Here is a 24,823-nt window from a genome sequence, read left to right on the forward strand (position 1 = left end):
TTTGTGTATCAAAATGTCATCTTTCACTTCGATTTGGAATCGTCAAAATCAAATCAGTCAATTTGAAGATATCTTTGATTGTAGCAAAGTTGCCTCTTTCTTCCTTAAGGTGTTCGACTATGGTCCCATGGCTAAAACTCAAGTTTCCAAAACAACCGAAAATTGGAATTTAGACTTTCATTAGTGTATTTTGTGTATCAAAATGTCGTCTTTCACATGGATTTGGAATCCTCGAAATCAAATTAGTTAATTTGGAGATATCTTTGATGGTAACAAAGTTGTCTCTTTCTTCCTTAAGGGGTTCTACAATGTACCCATGGCTAAAACTCAAGTTTCCAAAACATCCAAGAATCGGAATTTGGACTTTCATTAGAGTATTTTGTGTATCAAAATGTCGTCTTCCACATGGATTTCGAATCGTGAAAATTAAATTAGTCAATTTGGAGATATCGTTGATTATAAGAAAGTTGTCTCATTCTTCCTTAAGGAGTTCTACTATGGACCCGTGGCTAAAACTCCAGTTTTCAAAACAATCCGAAATTTGAATTTATACTTTCATCACAGTATTTCGTGTATCAAAATGTCGTCTTTCACATCGATTTGGAATCGTGAAAATCAAATTAGTCAATTTGGAGATATCTTTCATTGTAGCAAAGTTATCTCTTTCTTCCGTAAGGTGTTCGACTATGGACCCGTGGCTAAAACTCAAGTTTCCAAAACAACCAAAAATTGGAATTTAGACTTTCATTAGTGTATTTCGTGTATCAAAATGTCATCTTTCACATGGATTTGGAATCGTCGAAATTAAATTAGTCAATTTGGAGATATCTCTGATTGTAACAAAGTTGTCTCTTTCTTCCTTAAGGTGTTCTACTTTGGACCAACGGCCAAAACTGAAGTCTCCAAAACATCCCGAAATCAGAATTTGGACTTTGCATATAGTAGTTTGTGTATCCAAATGTCATCTTTCACATGGATTTGGATTCGTCGAAATCAAATTAGTCAATTTGGAGATATCGTTCATTGTAACAAAGTTGTCTCTTTCTTCCTTAAGGTGTTCTACTATGGACCCATTCCTAAAACTCAAGTTTCCAAAACATCCAAAAATTGGAATTTGGACTTTCATTAGACTATTTTGTGTATCAAAATGTTGTCTTTCACATGGATTTGGAATCGTCAAAATCAAATTAGTTAATTTGGGGATATCTTTGATTGTGACAAAGTTGTCTCTTTCTTCCTTAAGGTGTTCTACTATGGACCCATGGCTAAAACTCCAGTTTCAAAAACATCCCGAAATCGGAATTCGGACATTCCATTCAGTATTTTGTGTATCGAAATTTCGTCTTTCACACGGATTTGGAATCGTCAAAATTAAATTAGTCCATTTTGAGATATCTGTCATTGTAACAAAGCTATCTCTTTCTTCCTTAAGGTGTTCTACTATGGACCCATGGCTAAAACTCAAGTTCCAAAACATCCCGTAATCGAAATTTGGACTTTCCTTAAAGTATTTTCTTTTTCAAAGTGTCGTCTTTCACATGGATTTGGATTTGTCAAAATCAAATTTGTCAATTTGGACATATCGTTGATTGTAAGAAAGTTGTCTCATTCTTCCTTAAGGTATTCTACTATGGACCCATGGATAAAACTCAAGTTTCCAAACCATCCCGAAATCGGAATTAGGACTTTCCTTAGAGTATTTTCCTTTTCAAAATGTCGTCTTTAACATGGATTTGGATTATTCAAAATCAAATTAGTCGATTTGGAGATATCGTTGATAGTAACAAAGCTGTCTAATTCTTCGTTAAGGTGTTCTACTATGGACCCACGCTAAAACTCAAGTTTCAAAAACATCCCGAAATGAGAATTTGGACTCTCGTTAGAGTTTTTTGTGTACCAAAATGTCGTATTTCACATCGATTTGGAATTGTTAAAATCAAATTTGTCACTTTGGAGATATAGCTGATTGTAACAAAGTTGTCCCATTCTTCCGTAAGGCGTTCTACTATGGATCCATGGCTAAAAGTCAAGTATCCAAAACAACCCGAAATTGGAATTTCGACTTTCGTTAAAGTATTTTGTGTATCAAATTGTCATCCTTCACGTGGATTTGGAATTGTCGAAATCAAATTAGTCAATTTGCAGATATCTTTGATTGTAACAAAGTTGTCTCATTCTTCCATTAGGTGTTCTACTATCGACCCAATGGCTAAAACTCAAGTTTCCGAAACATCCCGAAATTGGAACATATACTCTCATTAGAGTATTTTGTGTATCAAAATGTCGTCTTTCACATGGATTTGGAATTGTCGAAATCAAATTAGTGAATTTGGAGATATCTTTGATTGTAACAAAGTTGTCTCTTTCTTCCTTAAGGTGTTCTACTTTGGACCCACGGCAAAAACTGAAGTTTCCAAATCATCCTGAAATCCGAATTTGGACTTTGCTTAGAGTAGTTTGTGTATCAAAATGTCGCCTTTCACATGGATTTGGATTCGTCAAAATCAAACTAGTCAATTTGGAGATATCTTTGATTGTGACAAAATTGTCTCTTTCTTCCTTAAGGTGTTCTACTATGGACCCATTGCTAAAACTCAAGTTCCAAAAACATCCAGAAATCAAAATTTGGATTTTCAATTCAGTATTTTGGTTATCAAAATTACGTCTTTCACACGGATTTGGAATCGTCAAAATCAAATTAGTCAATTTTGAGATATCTGTTATTGTAACAAAGTTGTCTCTTTCTTCCTTAAGGTGTTCTACTGTGGACCCATGGCTAAAACCCAAGTTTCCAAAACAACCCGAAATTGGAATTTCGACTTTCGTTAAAGTATTTTGTGTATCAAATTGTCGTCTTTCACATGGATTTGGAATTGTCGAAATCAAATTAGTCAATTTGGAGATATCTTTGATTGTAACAAAGTTGTCTCATTCTTTCATAAGGTGTTCTACTATGGACCCAATGGCTAAAACTCAAGTTTCCGAAACATCCCGAAATTGGAACTTATACTCTCATTAGATTATTTTGTGTATCAAAATGTCATCTTTCACATGGATTTGGAATTGTCGAAATCAAATTAGTGAATTTGGAGATATCTTTGATTGTAACAAAGTTGTCTCTTTCTTCCTTAAGGTGTTCTACTTTGGACCCACGGCAAAAACTGAAGTTTCCAAATCATCCCAAAATCCGAATTTGGACTTTGCGTAGAGTAGTTTGTGTATCAAAATGTCGCCTTTCACATGGATTCGGATTCGTCAAAATCAAACTAGTCAATTTGGAGATATCTTTGATTGTGACAAAATTGTCTCTTTCTTCCTTAAGGTGTTCTACTATGGACCCATTGCTAAAACTCAAGTTTCAAAAACATCCAGAAATCGAAATTTGGATTTTCATTTTAGTATTTTGTGTATCAAAATTACGTCTTTCACACGGATTTGGAATCGTCAAAATCAAATTAGTCAATTTTGAGATATCTGTCATTGTAACAAAGTTGTCTCTTTCTTCCTTAAGGTGTTCTACTGTGGACCCATGGCTAAAACTCAAGTTCCAAAACATCCAAAAATTGGAATTTGGACTTTCATTAGAGTATTTTGTGTATCAAAATGTCGTCTTTCACATGCATTTCGAATCGTGAAAATCAAATTAGTCAATTTGGAGATATCGTTGATTGTAAGAAAGTTGTCCCATTCTTCCTTAAGGAGTTCTACTATGGACCCATGGGTAAAACTCAAGTTTTCAAAACAATCCGAAATTAGAATTTAGACTTTCATCAGAGTATTTTGTGTATCAAAATGTCGTCTTTCACTTCAATTTGGAATCGTCAAAATCAAATCATTCAATTTGGAGATATCTTTGATTGTAGCAAAGTTGTCTCTTTCTTCCTTAAGGTGTTCGACTATGGACCCATGGCTAAAACTCAAGTTTCCAAAACAACCGAAAATTGGAATTTAGACATTCATTAGTGTATTTTGTGTATCAAAATGTCGTCTTTCACATGGATTTGGAATCCTCGAAATCAAATTAGTTAATTTTGAGATATCTTTGATGGTAACAAAGTTGTCTCTTTCTTCCTTAAGGGGTTCTACAATGGACCCATGGCTAAAACTCAAGTTTCCAAAACATCCAAGAATCGGAATTTGGACTTTCATTAGAGTATTTTGTGTATCAAAATGTCGTCTTCCACATGGATTTCGAATCGTGAAAATTAAATTAGTCAATTTGGAGATATCGTTGATTATAAGAAAGTTGTCTCATTCTTCCTTAAGGAGTTCTACTATGGACCCGTGGCTAAAACTCCAGTTTTCAAAACAATCCGAAATTTGAATTTATACTTTCATCACAGTATTTCGTGTATCAAAATGTCGTCTTTCACATCGATTTGGAATCGTGAAAATCAAATTAGTCAATTTGGAGATATCTTTCATTGTAGCAAAGTTGTCTCTTTCTTCCGTAAGGTGTTCGACTATGGACCCGTGGCTAAAACTCAAGTTTTCAAAACAACCAAAAATTGGAATTTAGACTTTCATTAGTGTATTTCGTGTATCAAAATGTCGTCTTTCACATGGATTTGGAATCGTCGAAATTAAATTAGTCAATTTGGAGATATCTTTGATTGTAACAAAGTTGTCTCTTTCTTCCTTAAGGTGTTCTACTTTGGACCAACGGCCAAAACTGAAGTCTCCAAAACATCCCGAAATCAGAATTTGGAGTTTGCATATAGTAGTTTGTGTATCCAAATGTCGTCTTTCACATGGATTTGGATTCGTCGAAATCAAATTAGTCAATTTGGAGATATCGTTCATTGTAACAAAGTTGTCTCTTTCTTCCTTAAGGTGTTCTACTATGGACCCATTCCTAAAACTCAAGTTTCCAAAACATCCAAAAATTGGAATTTGGACTTTCATTAGACTATTTTGTGTATCAAAATGTTGTCTTTCACATGGATTTGGAATCGTCAAAATCAAATTAGTTAATTTGGGGATATCTCTGATTGTGACAAAGTTGTCTCTTTCTTCCTTAAGGTGTTCTACTATGGACCCATGGTTAAAACTCCAGTTTCAAAAACATCCCGAAATCGGAATTCGGACATTCCATTCAGTATTTTGTGTATCGAAATTTTGTCTTTCACACGGATTTGGAATCGTCAAAATTAAATTAGTCCATTTTGAGATATCTGTCATTGTAACAAAGCTATCTCTTTCTTCCTTAAGGTGTTCTACTATGGACCCATGGCTAAAACTCAAGTTCCAAAACATCCTGAAATCGGAATTTGGACTTTCATTAAAGTATTTTCTTTTTCAAAATGTCGTCTTTCACATGGATTTGGATTTGTCAAAATCAAATTTGTCAATTTGGACATATCGTTGATTGTAAGAAAGTTGTCTCATTCTTCCTTAAGGTATTCTACTATGGACCCATGGATAAAACTCAAGTTTCCAAACCATCCCGAAATCGGAATTAGGACTTTCCTTAGAGTATTTTCCTTTTCAAAATGTCGTCTTTCACATGGATTTGGATTCTTTAAAATCAAATTAGTCGATTTGGAGATATCGTTGATAGTAACAAAGCTGTCTAATTCTTCGTTAAGGTGTTCTACTATGGACCCACGCTAAAACTCAAGTTTCAAAAACATCCCGAAATGAGAATTTGGACTCTCGTTAGAGTTTTTTGTGTACCAAAATGTCGTATTTCACATCGATTTGGAATTGTTAAAATCAAATTTGTCACTTTGGAGATATAGCTGATTGTAACAAAGTTGTCCCATTCTTCCGTAAGGCATTCTACTATGGATCCATGGCTAAAAGTCAAGTATCCAAAACAACCCGAAATTGGAATTTCGACTTTCGTTAAAGTATTTTGTGTATCAAATTGTCGTCTTTCACGTGGATTTGGAATTGTCGAAATCAAATTAGTCAATTTGGAGATATCTTTGATTGTAACAAAGTTGTCTCATTCTTCCATTAGGTGTTCTACTATCGACCCAATGGCTAAAACTCAAGTTTCCGAAACATCCCGAAATTGGAACATATACTCTCATTAGAGTATTTTGTGTATCAAAATGTCGTCTTTCACATGGATTTGGAATTGTCGAAATCAAATTAGTGAATTTGGAGATATCTTTGATTGTAACAAAGTTGTCTCTTTCTTCCTTAAGGTGTTCTACTTTGGACCCACGGCAAAAACTGAAGTTTCCAAATCATCCTGAAATCCGAATTTGGACTTTGCTTAGAGTAGTTTGTGTATCAAAATGTCGCCTTTCACATGGATTTGGATTCGTCAAAATCAAACTAGTCAATTTGGAGATATCTTTGATTGTGACAAAATTGTCTCTTTCTTCCTTAAGGTGTTCTACTATGGACCCATTGCTAAAACTCAAGTTCCAAAAACATCCAGAAATCAAAATTTGGATTTTCAATTCAGTATTTTGGTTATCAAAATTACGTCTTTCACACGGATTTGGAATCGTCAAAATCAAATTAGTCAATTTTGAGATATCTGTTATTGTAACAAAGTTGTCTCTTTCTTCCTTAAGGTGTTCTACTGTGGACCCATGGCTAAAACCCAAGTTTCCAAAACAACCCGAAATTGGAATTTCGACTTTCGTTAAAGTATTTTGTGTATCAAATTGTCGTCTTTCACATGGATTTGGAATTGTCGAAATCAAATTAGTCAATTTGGAGATATCTTTGATTGCAACAAAGTTGTCTCATTCTTTCATAAGGTGTTCTACTATGGACCCAATGGCTAAAACTCAAGTTTCCGAAACATCCCGAAATTGGAACTTATACTCTCATTAGATTATTTTGTGTATCAAAATGTCATCTTTCACATGGATTTGGAATTGTCGAAATCAAATTAGTGAATTTGGAGATATCTTTGATTGTAACAAAGTTGTCTCTTTCTTCCTTAAGGTGTTCTACTTTGGACCCACGGCAAAAACTGAAGTTTCCAAATCATCCCGAAATCCGAATTTGGACTTTGCGTAGAGTAGTTTGTGTATCAAAATGTCGCCTTTCACATGGATTCGGATTCGTCAAAATCAAACTAGTCAATTTGGAGATATCTTTGATTGTGACAAAATTGTCTCTTTCTTCCTTAAGGTGTTCTACTATGGACCCATTGCTAAAACTCAAGTTTCAAAAACATCCAGAAATCGAAATTTGGATTTTCATTTTAGTATTTTGTGTATCAAAATTACGTCTTTCACACGGATTTGGAATCGTCAAAATCAAATTAGTCAATTTTGAGATATCTGTCATTGTAACAAAGTTGTCTCTTTCTTCCTTAAGGTGTTCTACTGTGGACCCATGGCTAAAACTCAAGTTCCAAAACATCCAAAAATTGGAATTTGGACTTTCATTAGAGTATTTTGTGTATCAAAATGTCGTCTTTCACATGCATTTCGAATCGTGAAAATCAAATTAGTCAATTTGGAGATATCGTTGATTGTAAGAAAGTTGTCCCATTCTTCCTTAAGGAGTTCTACTATGGACCCATGGGTAAAACTCAAGTTTTCAAAACAATCCGAAATTAGAATTTAGACTTTCATCAGAGTATTTTGTGTATCAAAATGTCGTCTTTCACTTCAATTTGGAATCGTCAAAATCAAATCATTCAATTTGGAGATATCTTTGATTGTAGCAAAGTTGTCTCTTTCTTCCTTAAGGTGTTCGACTATGGACCCATGGCTAAAACTCAAGTTTCCAAAACAACCGAAAATTGGAATTTAGACATTCATTAGTGTATTTTGTGTATCAAAATGTCGTCTTTCACATGGATTTGGAATCCTCGAAATCAAATTAGTTAATTTTGAGATATCTTTGATGGTAACAAAGTTGTCTCTTTCTTCCTTAAGGGGTTCTACAATGGACCCATGGCTAAAACTCAAGTTTCCAAAACATCCAAGAATCGGAATTTGGACTTTCATTAGAGTATTTTGTGTATCAAAATGTCGTCTTCCACATGGATTTCGAATCGTGAAAATTAAATTAGTCAATTTGGAGATATCGTTGATTATAAGAAAGTTGTCTCATTCTTCCTTAAGGAGTTCTACTATGGACCCGTGGCTAAAACTCCAGTTTTCAAAACAATCCGAAATTTGAATTTATACTTTCATCACAGTATTTCGTGTATCAAAATGTCGTCTTTCACATCGATTTGGAATCGTGAAAATCAAATTAGTCAATTTGGAGATATCTTTCATTGTAGCAAAGTTGTCTCTTTCTTCCGTAAGGTGTTCGACTATGGACCCGTGGCTAAAACTCAAGTTTTCAAAACAACCAAAAATTGGAATTTAGACTTTCATTAGTGTATTTCGTGTATCAAAATGTCGTCTTTCACATGGATTTGGAATCGTCGAAATTAAATTAGTCAATTTGGAGATATCTTTGATTGTAACAAAGTTGTCTCTTTCTTCCTTAAGGTGTTCTACTTTGGACCAACGGCCAAAACTGAAGTCTCCAAAACATCCCGAAATCAGAATTTGGAGTTTGCATATAGTAGTTTGTGTATCCAAATGTCGTCTTTCACATGGATTTGGATTCGTCGAAATCAAATTAGTCAATTTGGAGATATCGTTCATTGTAACAAAGTTGTCTCTTTCTTCCTTAAGGTGTTCTACTATGGACCCATTCCTAAAACTCAAGTTTCCAAAACATCCAAAAATTGGAATTTGGACTTTCATTAGACTATTTTGTGTATCAAAATGTTATCTTTCACATGGATTTGGAATCGTCAAAATCAAATTAGTTAATTTGGGGATATCTCTGATTGTGACAAAGTTGTCTCTTTCTTCCTTAAGGTGTTCTACTATGGACCCATGGTTAAAACTCCAGTTTCAAAAACATCCCGAAATCGGAATTCGGACATTCCATTCAGTATTTTGTGTATCGAAATTTTGTCTTTCACACGGATTTGGAATCGTCAAAATTAAATTAGTCCATTTTGAGATATCTGTCATTGTAACAAAGCTATCTCTTTCTTCCTTAAGGTGTTCTACTATGGACCCATGGCTAAAACTCAAGTTCCAAAACATCCTGAAATCGGAATTTGGACTTTCATTAAAGTATTTTCTTTTTCAAAATGTCGTCTTTCACATGGATTTGGATTTGTCAAAATCAAATTTGTCAATTTGGACATATCGTTGATTGTAAGAAAGTTGTCTCATTCTTCCTTAAGGTATTCTACTATGGACCCATGGATAAAACTCAAGTTTCCAAACCATCCCGAAATCGGAATTAGGACTTTCCTTAGAGTATTTTCCTTTTCAAAATGTCGTCTTTCACATGGATTTGGATTCTTTAAAATCAAATTAGTCGATTTGGAGATATCGTTGATAGTAACAAAGCTGTCTAATTCTTCGTTAAGGTGTTCTACTATGGACCCACGCTAAAACTCAAGTTTCAAAAACATCCCGAAATGAGAATTTGGACTCTCGTTAGAGTTTTTTGTGTACCAAAATGTCGTATTTCACATCGATTTGGAATTGTTAAAATCAAATTTGTCACTTTGGAGATATAGCTGATTGTAACAAAGTTGTCCCATTCTTCCGTAAGGCATTCTACTATGGATCCATGGCTAAAAGTCAAGTATCCAAAACAACCCGAAATTGGAATTTCGACTTTCGTTAAAGTATTTTGTGTATCAAATTGTCGTCTTTCACGTGGATTTGGAATTGTCGAAATCAAATTAGTCAATTTGCAGATATCTTTGATTGTAACAAAGTTGTCTCATTCTTCCATCAGGTGTTCTACTATCGACCCAATGGCTAAAACTCAAGTTTCCGAAACATCCCGAAATTGGAACATATACTCTCATTAGAGTATTTTGTGTATCAAAATGTCGTCTTTCACATGGATTTGGAATTGTCGAAATCAAATTAGTGAATTTGGAGATATCTTTGATTGTAACAAAGTTGTCTCTTTCTTCCTTAAGGTGTTCTACTTTGGACCCACGGCAAAAACTGAAGTTTCCAAATCATCCTGAAATCCGAATTTAGACTTTGCTTAGAGTAGTTTGTGTATCAAAATGTCGCCTTTCACATGGATTTGGATTCCTCAAAATCAAACTAGTCAATTTGGAGATATCTTTGATTGTGACAAAATTGTCTCTTTCTTCCTTAAGGTGTTCTACTATGGACCCATTGCTAAAACTCAAGTTTCCAAAACATCCAGAAATCAAAATTTGGATTTTCAATTCAGTATTTTGGTTATCAAAATTACGTCTTTCACACGGATTTGGAATCGTCAAAATCAAATTAGTCAATTTTGAGATATCTGTCATTGTAACAAAGTTGTCTCTTTCTTCCTTAAGGTGTTCTACTATGGACCCATTCCTAAAACTCAAGTTTCCAAAACATCCAAAAATTGGAATTTGGACTTTCTTTAGAGTATTTTGTGTATCAAAATGTCGTCTTTCACATGCATTTCAAATCGTGAAAATCAAATTAGTCAATTTGGAGATATCGTTGATTGTAAGAAAGTTGTCCCATTCTTCCTTAAGGAGTTCTACTATGGACCCATGGGTAAAACTCAAGTTTTCAAAACAATCCGAAATTAGAATTTAGACTTTCATCAGAGTATTTTGTGTATCAAAATGTCGTCTTTCACTTCGATTTGGAATCGTCAAAATCAAATCAGTCAATTTGGAGATATCTTTGATTGTAGCAAAGTTGTCTCTTTCTTCCTTAAGGTGTTCGACTATGGACCCATGGCTAAAACTCAAGTTTCCAAAACAACCGAAAATTGGAATTTAGACTTTCATTAGTGTATTTTGTGTATCAAAATGTCGTCTTTCACATGGATTTGGAATCCTCGAAATCAAATTAGTTAATTTTGAGATATCTTTGATTGTAACAAAGTTGTCTCTTTCTTCCTTAAGGTGTTCTACTTTGGACCAACGACCAAAACTGAAGTTTCCAAAACATCCCGAAATCAAAATTTGGACTTTGCTTAGAGTAGTTTGTGTATCAAAATGTCGTCTTTCACTTGTATTTGGATTTGTCGAAATCAAATTAGTTAATTTGGAGATATCGTTCATTGTAACAAAGTTGTCTCTTTCTTCCTTAAGGTGTTCTACAATGGACCCATTGCTAAAACTCAAGTTTCCAAAACATCCGAAAATTGGAATTTGGACTTTCATTAGAGTATTTTGTGTATCAAAATGTTGTCTTTCACATGGATTTGGAATCGTCAAAATCAAATTAGTCAATTTGGGGATATCTTTGATTGTGACAAAGTTGTCTCTTTCTTCCTTAAGGTGTTCTACTATGGACCCATGGCTAAAACTCCAGTTTCAAAAACATCCCGAAATCGGAATTCGGACATTCCATTCAGTATTTTGTGTATCGAAATTTCGTCTTTCACACGATTTGGAATCGTCAAAATTAAATTAGTCCATTTTGAGATATCTGTCATTGCAACAAAGCTGTCTCTTTCTTCCTTAAGGTGTTCTACTATGGACCCATGGCAAAAACTGAAGTTCCAAAACATTCTGAAATCAGAATTTGGACTTTCATTAAAGTATTTTGTGTATCAAAATGTCGTCTTTCACATGGATTTGGATCGTAAAAATAAAATTAGTCAATTTGGAGATATCGTTGATTGTAAAAAAGTTGTCTCATTCTTCCTTAAGGAGTTCTACTATGGACCGATGGGTAAAACTCAAGTTTCCAAAACATCCCGAAATCGAAATTTGGACTTTCCTTAAAGTATTTTCTTTTTCAAAATGTCATCTTTCACATGCATTTGGATTCGTCAAAATCAAATTTGTCAATTTGGAGATATCGTTGATTGTAAGAAAGTTGCCTCATTCTTCCTTAAGGTATTCTACTATGGACCCATGGATAAAACTCAAGTTTCCAAACCATCCCGAAATCGGAATTAGGACTTTCCTTAGAGTATTTTCCTTTTCAAAATGTCGTCTTTCACATGGATTTGGATTATTCAAAATCAAATTAGTCAATTTGGAAATATCGTTGATGGTAACAAAGTTGTCTAATTCTTCGTTAAGGTGTTCTACTATGGACCCACGGCTAAAACTCAAGTTTCCAAAACATCCCGAAATCAAAATTTGGACTCTCGTTAGAGTATTTTGTGTATCAAAATGTCGTATTTTACATCGATTTGGAATTGTTAAAATCAAATTTGTCACTTTGGAGATAGAGCTGATTGTAACAAAGTTATCCCATTAATCCGTAAGGTGTTCTACTATGGATCCATGGCTAAAAGTCAAGTATCCAAAACAACCCAAAATTGGAATTTCGACTTTCGTTAAAGTATTTTGTGTATCAAACTGTTGTCTTTCACATGGATTTGGAATTGCCAAAATCAAATTAGTTAATTTGGAGATATGTTTGATTATAACAAAGTTGTCTTTTTCTTCCTTAAGGTGTTCTACTTTGGACCCACGGCAACAACTGAAGTTTCCAAATCATCCCGAAATCCGAATTTGGACTTTGTTTAGAGTAGTTTGTGTATCAAAATGTCGCCTTTCACATGGATTTGGATTCGTCAAAATCAAACTAGTCAATTTGGAGATATCTTTGATTGCGACAAAGTTGTCTCTTTCTTCCTTAAGGTGTTCCACTATGGACCCATGGCTAAAACTCCAGTTTCAAAAACATCCCGAAATCGGAATTCGGATATTCCATTCAGTATTTTGTGTATCGAAATTTCGTCTTTCACACGGATTTGGAATCGTCAAAATCAAATTAGTCAATTTTTAGATATCTGTCATTGTAACAAAGTTGTCTCTTTCTTCCTTAAGGTGTTCTACTGTGGAGCCATGGCTAAAACTCAAGTTTCGAAAACATCCAAAAATTGGAATTTGGACTTTCTTTAGAGTATTTTGTGTATCCAAAATGTCGTCTTTCACATGCATTTCGAATCGTGAAAATCAAATTAGTCAATTTGGAGATATCGTTGATTGTAAGAAAGTTATCCCACTTCCTTAAGGAGTTCTACTATGGACCCATGGGTAAGACTCAAGTTTTCAAAACAATCCGAAATTAGAATTTAGACTTTCATCAGAGTATTTTGTGTATCAAAATGTCGTCTTTCACTTCGATTTGGAATCGTCAAAATCAAATCATTCAATTTGGAGATATCTTTGATTGTAGCAAAGTTGTCTCTTTCTTCTTGACGGTGTTCGACTATGGACCCGTGGCTAAAACTCAAGTTTCCAAAACAACCGAAAATTGTAATTTAGACTTTCATTAGTGTTTTTTGTGTATCAAAATGTCGTCTTTCACTTGGATTTGGAATCCTCGAAATCAAATTAGTTAATTTTGAGATATCTTTGATTGTAACAAAGTTGTCTCTTTCTTCCTTAAGGTGTTCTACTTTGGACCAACGACCAAAACTGAAGTTTCCAAAACATCCCGAAATCAGAATTTGGACTTTGCTTAGAGTAGTTTGTGTATCCAAATGTCGTCTTTCACTTGTATTTGGATTCGTCGAAATCAAATTAGTTAATTTGGAGATATCGTTCATTGTAACAAAGTTGTCTCTTTCTTCCTTAAGGTGTTCTACAATGGACCCATTGCTAAAACTCAAGTTTCCAAAACATCCGAAAATTGGAATTTGGCCTTTCATTAGAGTATTTTGTGTATCAAAATGTTGTCTTTCACATGGATTTGGAATCGTCAAAATCAAATTAGTCAATTTGGGGATATCTTTGATTGTGACAAACTTGTCTCTTTCTTCCTTAAGGTGTTCTACTATGGACCCATGGCTAAAACTCCAGTTTCAAAAACATCCCGAAATCGGAATTCGGACATTCCATTCAGTATTTTGTGTATCGAAATTTCGTCTTTCACACGGATTTGGAATCGTTAAAATTAAATTAGTCCATTTTGAGATATCTGTCATTGCAACAAAGCTGTCTCTTTCTTCCTTAAGGTGTTCTACTATGGACCCATGGCAAAAACTGAAGTTCCAAAACATCCTGAAATCGGAATTTGGACTTTCATTAAAGTATTTTGTGTATCAAAATGTCGTCTTTCACATGGATTTGGATCGTAAAAATAAAATTAGTCAATTTGGAGATATCGTTGATTGTAAAAAAGTTGTCTCGTTCTTCCTTAAGGAGTTCTACTATGGACCGATGGGTAAAACTCAAGTTTCCAAAACATCCCGAAATCGAAATTTGGACTTTCCTTAAAGTATTTTCTTTTTCAAAATGTCGTCTTTCACATGGATTTGGATTCGTCAAAATCAAATTTGTCAATTTGGAGATATCGTTCATTGTAAGAAAGTTGCCTCATTCTTCCTTAAGGTATTCTACTATGGACCCATGGATAAAACTTGTAACGCCCCAACCCCAAGATAGTATATAAGGTACTATAATATTTACACGGGCGTTAAGGAAATCCCATATACTATAGTAAGGATCGTAACCTGAAATGTTGGGACTTCCATAAATAAACATTCACACACACAATTTATCAAGATAGCAAGGAAAGTAGACTTCATTCTCCACGAGACAAAATATTGTCAAAGTTAGAGTACAAATCTTGTAACATACTACAACATCGTAAGAGATGCCTAAACAAGATAACTACACTCGCACCGCCTCCAGGCCTTCTCCCTTTGAGCCCGAGCCTGACAGATCTGGAACATTTGAATATTCCAGGGGTATGAACACCCGGGTTAGATCGTTAAATCTAAGTGATGGTTAAAAATAACTTCATGCGTGCAAATGCAAAATGCAGAGATGCATGCTCCAGGTGGATGTGACGCCAGGGTGTTGCAATCACCCCTGCCAACCTTATCATGTAACACAGCCTAACAACACGGCCAAGTGAAGACTCCCTTCACCCATGATATTCACAACTAGTCACAAGCCACACGTAGTGATGCATGAACAAATGGAAAGAAACATGCGTAGCAAATGAAATAAACATGATATGCACTTGCAATCATAGCCAACATGCTCAATAATATGCACAAAATGTAAGAAATACAGTTTAAAAACCACTCACCGAATCTTCCCACTTCTTGGTTGCACAAATTCACGGCCAAACGTCGCTCCAAGTGGACTGTTCTATAAAAACCGAGACTGTTTTGTATCCAAACCTAAAATATGTTTCGATAGGTAAGTATCTACTAAAAGTAGGAGTTTTCATGAAACATTTCAAGCCAAGAAGACCTATCACGCGCTCACACGCGCTCCCACAAGGTCTGCCACGCTCCTGGACGCGCAGCTCTGTTGGGCGCGTGCGGCTCACGCGCCAGACGGACTTCCGACCCTGAAAATTAAAACGGGCATAACTCTCTCATTTTAACTCCGATTCGAGTGCCGTTTGAACCTACGGACTCCTCTTTCAACCCTCTACGTGATTACAGAAAGAAGATGAGCTTACCTTGCGGTTTCGGTTACTGTTTTGCACGGATTTCAAGGGGCTCGTGCCTTCCAACGGCTTGCTTTCGGCTCCGACTCGGGCAGGGTTTCCTTCCCTTCTTTACAGCAGAGTTTCCCCTCCTTTATAAGCAACTTACCTCCTTAATTTAGTGGCCAAAAACCCAACCCAAGACATTCTTATATAGTGCCCTTAAATCCATAGGATTGTGACACTTGGCTTTCTAAGATGGTGACACTTGGCACTTGAGATTTACACCCTAATTATTGCTTTCCTCCCATGGTGACAAGTGGTTCTTGAGATATGAGCCTTATCATGACATTTTTAACCCTTTAACGAATGGATTTTCGCCACGTGTTATGGAGATTTGAGCCATAATGATTGCTTTCATCCTACGGCGCCACGTGTCCTCGAGATATGAGCTTTCATTATTACTTTCTTCCTACTACGACATGTGTCCCTCAAGATGTGAGCTTCATCATTGCTTCCCTCCTACGGTGCCACGTGTCCCTCGAGATTGGTGTTTAATCATTACTTTTGATTTTCCATCCAAATTACGCCACGTGTCCATGAAATCATTTCTACCCATGTGTCTCCATCCATATGGTGACATGTGTCCATTAATTGAATTTAATTTGGGTTTGAAATCCATAGCCACTTTTGATATCTTTTTGGAATCCAAAGTTAGGTTTAAATAAACTTTGAAGTTCATTGCCCTTAAGTCCCCTAAAGATCCTTGAATCTCACAAATTCCCGAGTCTTTGAGAACCTAAAGAAAATCGGGAAATCATTTAATTTATTAAATAGAAATAGCTTACAAGTTTTAGGGTATTACAAAACTCAAGTTTCCAAACCATCCCGAAATCGGAATTAGGACTTTCCTTAGAGTATTTTCCTTTTCAAAATGTCGTCTTTCACATGGATTTGGATTTTTCAAAATCAAATTAGTCAATTTGGAAATATCGTTGATGGTAACAAAGTTGTCTAATTCTTCGTTAAGGTGTTCTACTATGGACCCACGGCTAAAACTCAAGTTTCCAAAATATCCCGAAATCAAAATTTGGACTCTCGTTAGAGTATTTTGTGTATCAAAATGTCGTATTTTACATCGATTTGGAATTGTTAAAATCAAATTTGTCACTTTGGAGATATAGCTGATTGTAACAAAGTTATCCCATTAATCCGTAAGGTGTTCTACTATGGATCCATGGCTAAAAGTCAAGTATCCAAAACAACCCAAAATTGGAATTTCGACTTTCGTTAAAGTATTTTGTGTATCAAACTGTCGTCTTTCACATGGATTTGGAATTGCCAAAATCAAATTAGTCAATTTGGAGATATGTTTGATTATAACAAAGTTGTCTTTTTCTTCCTTAAGGTGTTCTACTTTGGACCCACGGCAACAACTGAAGTTTCCAAATCATCCCGAAATCCGAATTTGGACTTTGCTTAGAGTAGTTTGTGTATCAAAATGTCGCCTTTCACATGGATTTGGATTCGTCAAAATCAAACTAGTCAATTTGGAGATATCTTTGATTGTGACAAAGTTGTCTCTTTCTTCCTTAAGGTGTTCCACTATGGACCCATTGCGAAAACTCAAGTTTCAAAAACATCCAGAAATCAGAATTCAGACTTTCATTTCAGTATTTTGTGTATCAAAATTTCGTCTTTCACACGGATTTGGAATCGTCAAAATCAAATTAGTCAATTTTGAGATATCTGTCATTGTATCAAAGTTGTCTCTTTCATCCTTAAGGTGTTCTACTGTGGAGCCATGGCTAAAACTCAAGTTTCCAAAACATCCAAAAATTGGAATTTGGACTTTCATTAGAGAATTTTGTGTATCCAAAATGTCGTCTTTCACATGCATTTCGAATCGTGAAAATCAAATTAGTCAATTTGGAGATATCGTTGATTGTAAGAAAGTTGTCCCATTCTTCCTTAAGGAGTTCTACTATGGACCCATGGGTAAGACTCAAGTTTTCAAAACAATCCGAAATTAGAATTTAGACTTTCATCAGAGTATTTTGTGTATCAAAATGTCGTCTTTCACTTCGATTTGGAATCGTTAAAATCAAATCAGTAAATTTGGAGATATCTTTGATTGTAGCAAAGTTGTCTCTTTCTTCCTTAAGGTGTTCGACTATGGACCCGTGGCTAAAACTCAAGTTTCCAAAACAACCAAAAATTGGAATTTAGACTTTCGTTTGTGTATTTCGTGTATCAAAATGTCATCTTTCACATGGATTTGGAATCGTCGAAATCAAATTAGTCAATTTGGAGATATCTTTGATTGTAACAAAGTTGTCACTTTCTTCTTTAAGGTGTTCTACTTTGGACCAACGGTGAAAACTGAAGTTTCCAAAACATCCCGAAATGAGAATATGACTTTGCTTAGAGTAGTTTGTGTATCCAAATGTCGTCTTTCACATGGATTTGGATTCGTTGAAATCAAATTAGTCAATTTGGAGATATCGTTCATTGTAACAAAGTTGTCTCTTTCTTCCTTAAGGTGTTCTACTATGGACCCATTGCTAAAACTCAAGTTTCCAAAACATTCGAAAATTGGAATTTGGAATTTCATTAGAGTATTTTGTGTATCAAAATGTTGTCTTTAACATGGATTTGGAATCGTCAAAATCAAATTAGTCAATTTGGGGATATCTCATTCTTCCTTAAGGTGTTCTACTACGGACCGATGGATAAAACTCAAGTTTCCAAAACATCCCGAAATCGAAATTTGGACTTTCCTCAAAGTATTTTCTTTTTCAAAATGTCGTCTTTCACATGGATTTGGATTCGTCAAAATCAAATTTGTCAATTTGGAGATATCGTTGATTGTAAGAAAGTTGTCTCCTTCTTCCTTAAGGTATTCTATTATGGACCTATGGATAAAACTCAAGTTTCCAATCCATCCCGAAATCGGAATTAGGACTTTCCTTAGAGTATTTTCCTTTTCAAAATGTCGTCTTTCGCATGGATTTGGATTCTTGAAAATCAAATTAGTCAATTTGGAGATATCGTTGATTGTAACAAAGTTGTCTAATTCTTCGTTAAGGAGTTCTACTATGGACCGACGGCTAAAACTCAAGTTTCCAAAACATCCCGAAATCAAAATTTGGACTCTCGTTAGAGTAGTTTTTGTATCAAAATGTCGTATTTCACATCGATTTGGAATTGTTAAAGTCAAATTTGTCACTTTGGAAATATAGCTGATTGTAACAAAGTTGTCCCATTCTTTCGTAAGGTGTTCTACTATGGATCCATGGCTAAAAGTCAAGTATCCAAAACATCCCGAAATTGGAATTTCGAATTTCGTTAAAGTATTTTGTGTATCAAACTGTCGTCTTTCACATGCATTTCGAATCGTGAAAATCAAATTAGTCAATTTGGAGATATCGTTGATTGTAAGAAAGTTGTCCAATTCTTCCTTAAGGAGTTCTACTATGGACCCATGGGTAAAACTCAAGTTTTCGAAACAATCCGAAATTTGAATTTAAACTTTGATCAGAGTATTTCTTGTATCAAAATGTTGTCTTTCACATCGATTTGGAATCGTCAAAATCAAATTAGTCAATTTGGAGATATCTTTGATTGTAACAAAGTTATCTCTTTCTTCCTTAAGGCGCTCTACTATGGACCCATGGCTAAAACTCCAGTATCAAAAACATCCCGAAATCGAAATTCGGACATTCCATTCAGTATTTTGTGTATCGAAATTTCGTCTTTCACACGGATTTGGAATCGTCAAAATCAAATTAGTCAATTTTGAGATATCTGTCATTGTAACAAAGCTGTCTCCTTCTTCCTTAAGGTGTTCTACTATGGACCCATCGCTAAAACTCAAGTTCCAAAACATCCTGAAATTGGAATTTGGACTTTCATTAAAGTATTTTGTGTATCAAAATGTCGTCTTTCACATGGATTTGGAATCTTAAAAATAAAATTAGTCAATTTGGAGATATCGTTGATTGTAAAAAAGTTGTCTCATTCTTCCTCAAGGTGTTCTACTATGGACCCATGGATAAAACTCAAGTTTCCAAAATATCCCAAAATCAAAATTTGGACTTTCCTTAAAGTATTTTCTTTTTCAAAATGTCGTCTTTCACATAGATTTGGATTTGTCAAAATCAAATTTGTCAATTTGGAGATATCGTTGATTGTAAAAATGTTGTCTCATTCTTCCTTAAGGTATTCTACTATGGACCCATGGATAAAACTCAAGTTTCAAATCCATCCCGAAATCGGAATTGGGACTTTCCTTAGAGTATTTTCCTTTTCAAAATGTCATCTTTCACATGGATTTGGATTCTTCAAAATCAAATTAGTCAATTTGGAGATATCGTTGATTGTATCAAAGTTGTCTAATTCTTCGTTAAGGTGTTCTACTATGGACCCACGGTTAAAACTCAAGTTTCCAAAACATCCCGAAATCAGAATTTGGACTCTCGTTAGAGTATTTTGTGTATCAAAATGTCGTATTTTACATCGATTTGGAATTGTTAAAATCAAATTTGTCACTTTGGAGATATAGTTGATTGTAACAAAGTTGTCCCATTCTTCCGTAAGGTGTTCTACTATGGATCCATGGCTAAAAGTCAAGTATCCAAAACAACTCGAAATTGGAATTTCGACTTTCGTTAAAGTATTTTGTGTATCAAACTGTCGTCTTTCACATGCATTTCGAATCGTGAAAATCAAATTAGTCAATTTGGAGATATCGTTGATTGTAAAAAAGTTGTCCCATTCTTCCTTAAGGAGTTCTACTATGGACCCATGGGTAAAACTCAAGTTTTTGAAACAATCCAAAATTTGAATTTAGACTTTCATCAGAGTATTTTGTGTATCAGAATGTCGTCTTTCACATCGATTTGGAATCATCAAAATTAAATTAGTCAATTTGGAGATATCTTTGATTGTAGCAAAGTTGTCTCTTTCTTCCTTAAGGTGTTCGACTATGGACCCATGGCTAAAACTCAAGTTTCCAAAACAACCGAAAATTGGAATTTAGACTTTCATTAGTGTATTTTGTGTATCAAAATGTCGTCTTTCACATGGATTTGGAATCATCAAAATCAAATTAGTTAATTTTGAGATATCTTTGATTGTAACAAAGTTGTCTCTTTCTTCCTTAAGATGTTCTACTATGGACCCATGGCTAAACCTCAAGTTTCCAAAACATCCAAAAATCGGAATTTGGACTTTCATTATAGTATTTTGTGTATCAAAATGTCGTCTTCCACATGCATTTCGATTCGTGAAAATTAAACTAGTCAATTTGGAGATATCATTGATTGTAAGAACGTTGTCTCATTCTTCCTTAAGGTGTTCTACTATGGACCCATGGCTAAAACTCAAGTTTTCAAAACAACCCGAAATTTGAATTTAGACTTTCATCAGAGTATTTTGTGTATCAAAATGTCGTCTTTAAAAATGATTTGGAATCGTCAAAATCAAAATAGTCAATTTGGAGATATCTTTGATTGTAACAAAGTTGTCTCTTTCTTCATTAAGGTGTTCTACTTTAGACCCACGGCTAAAACTGAAGTTTCCAAAACATCCCGAAATCGGAATTTGGACTTTGCTTATTGTAATTTGTGTATCCAAATGTCGTCTTCCACATGGATTTGGATTCGTCGAAATCAAATTAGTCAATTTGGAGATATCGTTTATTGTAACAAAGTTGTCTGTTTCTTCCTTAAGGTGTTCTACTATGGACCCATTGCTAAAACTCAAGTTTCCAAAACATCCGAAAATCGGAATTTGGACTTTCATTAGAGTATTTTGTGTAACAAAATGTTGTCTTTCACATGGATTTGGAATCGTCAAAACAAAAATTAGTCAATTTGGGGATATCTTTGATTGTGACAAAGTTGTCTTTTTCTTCCTTTAGGTGTTCTACTATGAACCCATGGCAAAACTCAAGTTTCAAAAACATCCTGAAATCGGAATTCTGACATTCCTTTCAGTATTTTGTGTATCAAAATTTCGTATTTCACCTGGATTTGGAATCTTCAAAATCAGATTTGTCAATTTTGAGATATCTGTCATTGTAACAAAGTTGTCTCTTTCTTTCTTAAGGTGTTCTACTATGGACCCATTGCTAAAACTCAAGCTTCCAAAACATCCAAAAATCGAAAATTGGACTTTCATTAGAGTATTTTCTGTATCAAAATGTCATCTTTCACATCGATTTGGAATTCTCAAAATCAAATTAGTCAATTTGGAGATATCGTTGATTGTAACGAAGTTGTCCCATTATTCCTTAAGGTGTTCTACTATGGGCCCATGGATAAAACTCAACTTTCCAAAACAACTAGAAATTGGATTTTGGATTTTCATTAGAGTATTTTGTGTATCAAAATGTCTTTTTTCACATGGATTTGGAATCGTGAAAATAAAATTAGTCAATTTGGAGATATGGTTGATTGTAACAAAGTTGTTTATTTCTTCCTTAAGGTGTTCTACTATGGACCCATTGCTAAAACTCAAGTTTCCAAAACATCCGAAAATCGAAAATTGGACTTTCATTAGAGTATTTTGTGTATCAAAATGTTGTCTTTGACATGGATTTGGAATTGTCAAAATCAAATTAGTCAATTTGGGATATCTTTGATTGTGACAAAGTTGTCTCTTTCTTCCTTAAGGTGTTCTACTATGGACCCATGGCTAGAACTCAAGTTTCAAAAACATCCCAAAATCAGAATTCAAACATTCCTTTCAGTATTTTGTGTATCAAAATTTCGTCTTTCACACGGATTTGGAATCGTCAAAATCAGATTAGTTAATTTTGAGATATCTGTCATTGTAACTGTAATACTCCGAGAGCCCAGAGAAGTTAGTATATATCGAGGATAGTGTAAGAAAGGAAACATCACCAGCTGGATACCTTTTGGGTTAAATGTTGGCAAAGAACTCCCAAGTTAAGCGTGCTTGACCTGGAGCAATCCAAGGATGGGTGACCCCCCTGAGAAGTTCGTGTAGGCCCATCAGGGTAAATTATTCCGGTCCTTCCTATCGCTCGATGTGGGATGTTACAGGTGATATCAAAGCCGATCCTTGGCAAAGACGGTCCGATGAGGGAGGGGAGTGGCGCCGGGGCTTGAGGGCCTGTACAAGGAGCGACTTCTGGTAGGCTTCTAGGATGGCAGCCCCCAAGGGGAGAAGGTCTGGGACCAGTTGTAAGGTCGCATGACGAGGACGTCATGTGCTTAAGAGGGGGGGAGAATGTAATACCCTGAGAGCCCAGAGAAGTTAGTATATATCAAGGATAGTATAAGAAAGGAAACAACACCAGCTGGATACCTTTAGGGCTAAATGTTGGCAAAGAACTCCCAAGTTAAGCGTGCTTGACCTGGGGCAATCCAAGGATGGGTGACCCCCCTGGAAAGTTCGTGTAGGCCCATCAGGGTAAGTTGTTCCAGTCCTTTCTATCGCTCGATGCAGGATGTTACAGTAACAAAGTTGTCTCTTTCTTCCTTAAGGTGTTCTACTGTGGACCCATGGCTAAAACTCAAGTTTCCAAAACATCCTGAAATCAGAATTTGGATTTTCTTCAGAGTATTTTTTGTATCAAAATGTCGTCTGTCACATTGATTTGGAATCGTCAAAATCAAAATTAGTCAATTTGGAGATATCGTTGATTGTAACAAAGTTGTCCCATTATTCCTTAAGATGTTCTACTATGGACCCCACGACTAAAATTCAAGTTCCAAAACAACCCGAAATTTGAATTTGGACTTTTGTTAGAGTATTTTGTGTATAAAAATGTCGTCTTTCACATAGATTTGTTATCGTCAAAATCAAATTAGTCAATTTGGGGACATCGTTGATTGTAACAAATTTGTCTCATTCTTCCTTAAGGTGTTCTACTATGGACCCATGGCTAAAACTCAAGTTTCCAAAACATCCCGAAATCAAAATTTTGGCTTTCATTAGAGTATTTTGTGGATCAAAATGTCATCTTTCACATCGAATTCGAATTGTCAAAATCAAATTAGTTAATTTGGAGATATCGTTGATTGTAACGAAGTTGTCCCATTATTCCTGAAGGTGTTCTACTATGGGCCCATGGCTAAAACTCAAGTTTCCAAAACAACCCGAAATTCGAATTTGGACTTTCATTAGAGTATTTTGTGTATCAAAATGTCTTTCACATCGATTTGGAATCGTCAAAATCAAATTTGTCAATTTGGAGATATCGTTGATTGTAACAAAGTTGTTTAATTCTTCGTTAAGGTGTTCTACTATGGACCCACGGCTAAAACTCAAGTTTCCAAAACATCCCGAAATGAGAATTTGGACTCTCGTTAGAGTATTTTGTGTATCAAAATGTCGTATTTCACATCGATTTGGAATTGTTAAAATCAAATTTGTCACTTTGGAGATATAGCTGATTGTAACAAAGTTGTCCCATTCTTCCGTAAGGTGTTCTACTATGGATCCATGGCTAAAAGTCAAGTATCCAAAACAACCTGAAATTGGAATTTCGACTTTCGTTAAAGTATTTTGTGTATCAAACTGTCATCTTTCACATGAATTTTGAATCGTAAAAATCAAATTAGTCCATTTGGAGATATCGTTGATTGTAACAAAGTTGACTCATTCTTCCATAACGTGTTCTACTATGGACCCAATGGCTAAAACTCAAGTTTCCAAAACATCCCGAAATTGGAACTTATACTCTCATTAGAGTATTTTGTGTATCAAAATGTCGTCTTTCACATGGATTTGGAATCGTCGAAATCAAATTAGTCAATTTGGAGATATCTTTGATTGTAACAAAGTTGTCTCTTTCTTCCTTAAGGTGTTCTACTTTGGACCCACGGCTAAAACTGAAGTTTCCAAAACATCCCGAAATCCGAATTTGGACTTTGCTTAGAGTAGTTTGTGTATCAAAATGTCGCCTTTCACATGGATTTGGATTCGTCAAAATCAAATTAGTCAATTTGGAGATATCTTTGATTGTGACAAAGTTGTCTCTTTCTTCCTTAAGGTGTTCTACTATGGACCCATTGCTAAAACTCAAGTTTCAAAAACATCCAGAAATTGAAATTCGGACTTTCATTTCAGTATTTTGTGTATCAAAATTTCATCTTTCACACGGATTTGGAATCGTCAAAATCAAATTAGTCAATTTTGAGATATATGTCATTGTAACAAAGTTGTCTCTTTCTTCCTTAAGGTGTTCTACTGTGGACCCATGGCTAAAACTCAAGTTTCCAAAACATCCAAAAATTGGAATTTGGACTTTCATTAGAGTATTTTCTGTATCAAAATGTTGTCTTCCACATGCATTTCGAATCGTGAAAATCAAATTAGTCAATTTGGAGATATCGTTGATTGTTAGAAAGTTGTCCCATTCTTCCTTAAGGAGTTCTACTATGGACCCATGGGTAAAACTCAAGTTTTCAAAACAATCCGAAATTTGAATTTAGACTTTCATCAGAGTATTTTGTGTATCA

The 24,823-nt window shown here is 34.9% G+C and overlaps 1 long non-coding RNA gene across 1 annotated transcript; it reads right to left on the bottom strand.

Annotated features, from left to right (window-relative positions):
• Window positions 1-14,461: 14,461 nt before the first annotated feature.
• LOC127814147 (uncharacterized) lies at window positions 14,462-15,500 on the bottom strand. The gene is made up of 3 exons (XR_008026290.1): window positions 15,363-15,500; window positions 14,982-15,075; window positions 14,462-14,610 (listed from the first exon to the last, which is right to left on the bottom strand). It is a non-coding gene; the product is annotated as an uncharacterized LOC127814147 (long non-coding RNA).
• Window positions 15,501-24,823: the final 9,323 nt, after the last annotated feature.

This window comes from Diospyros lotus, chromosome 12, assembly GCF_014633365.1.
Source record: "Diospyros lotus cultivar Yz01 chromosome 12, ASM1463336v1, whole genome shotgun sequence".
Lineage (NCBI taxonomy): Eukaryota > Viridiplantae > Streptophyta > Magnoliopsida > Ericales > Ebenaceae > Diospyros > Diospyros lotus.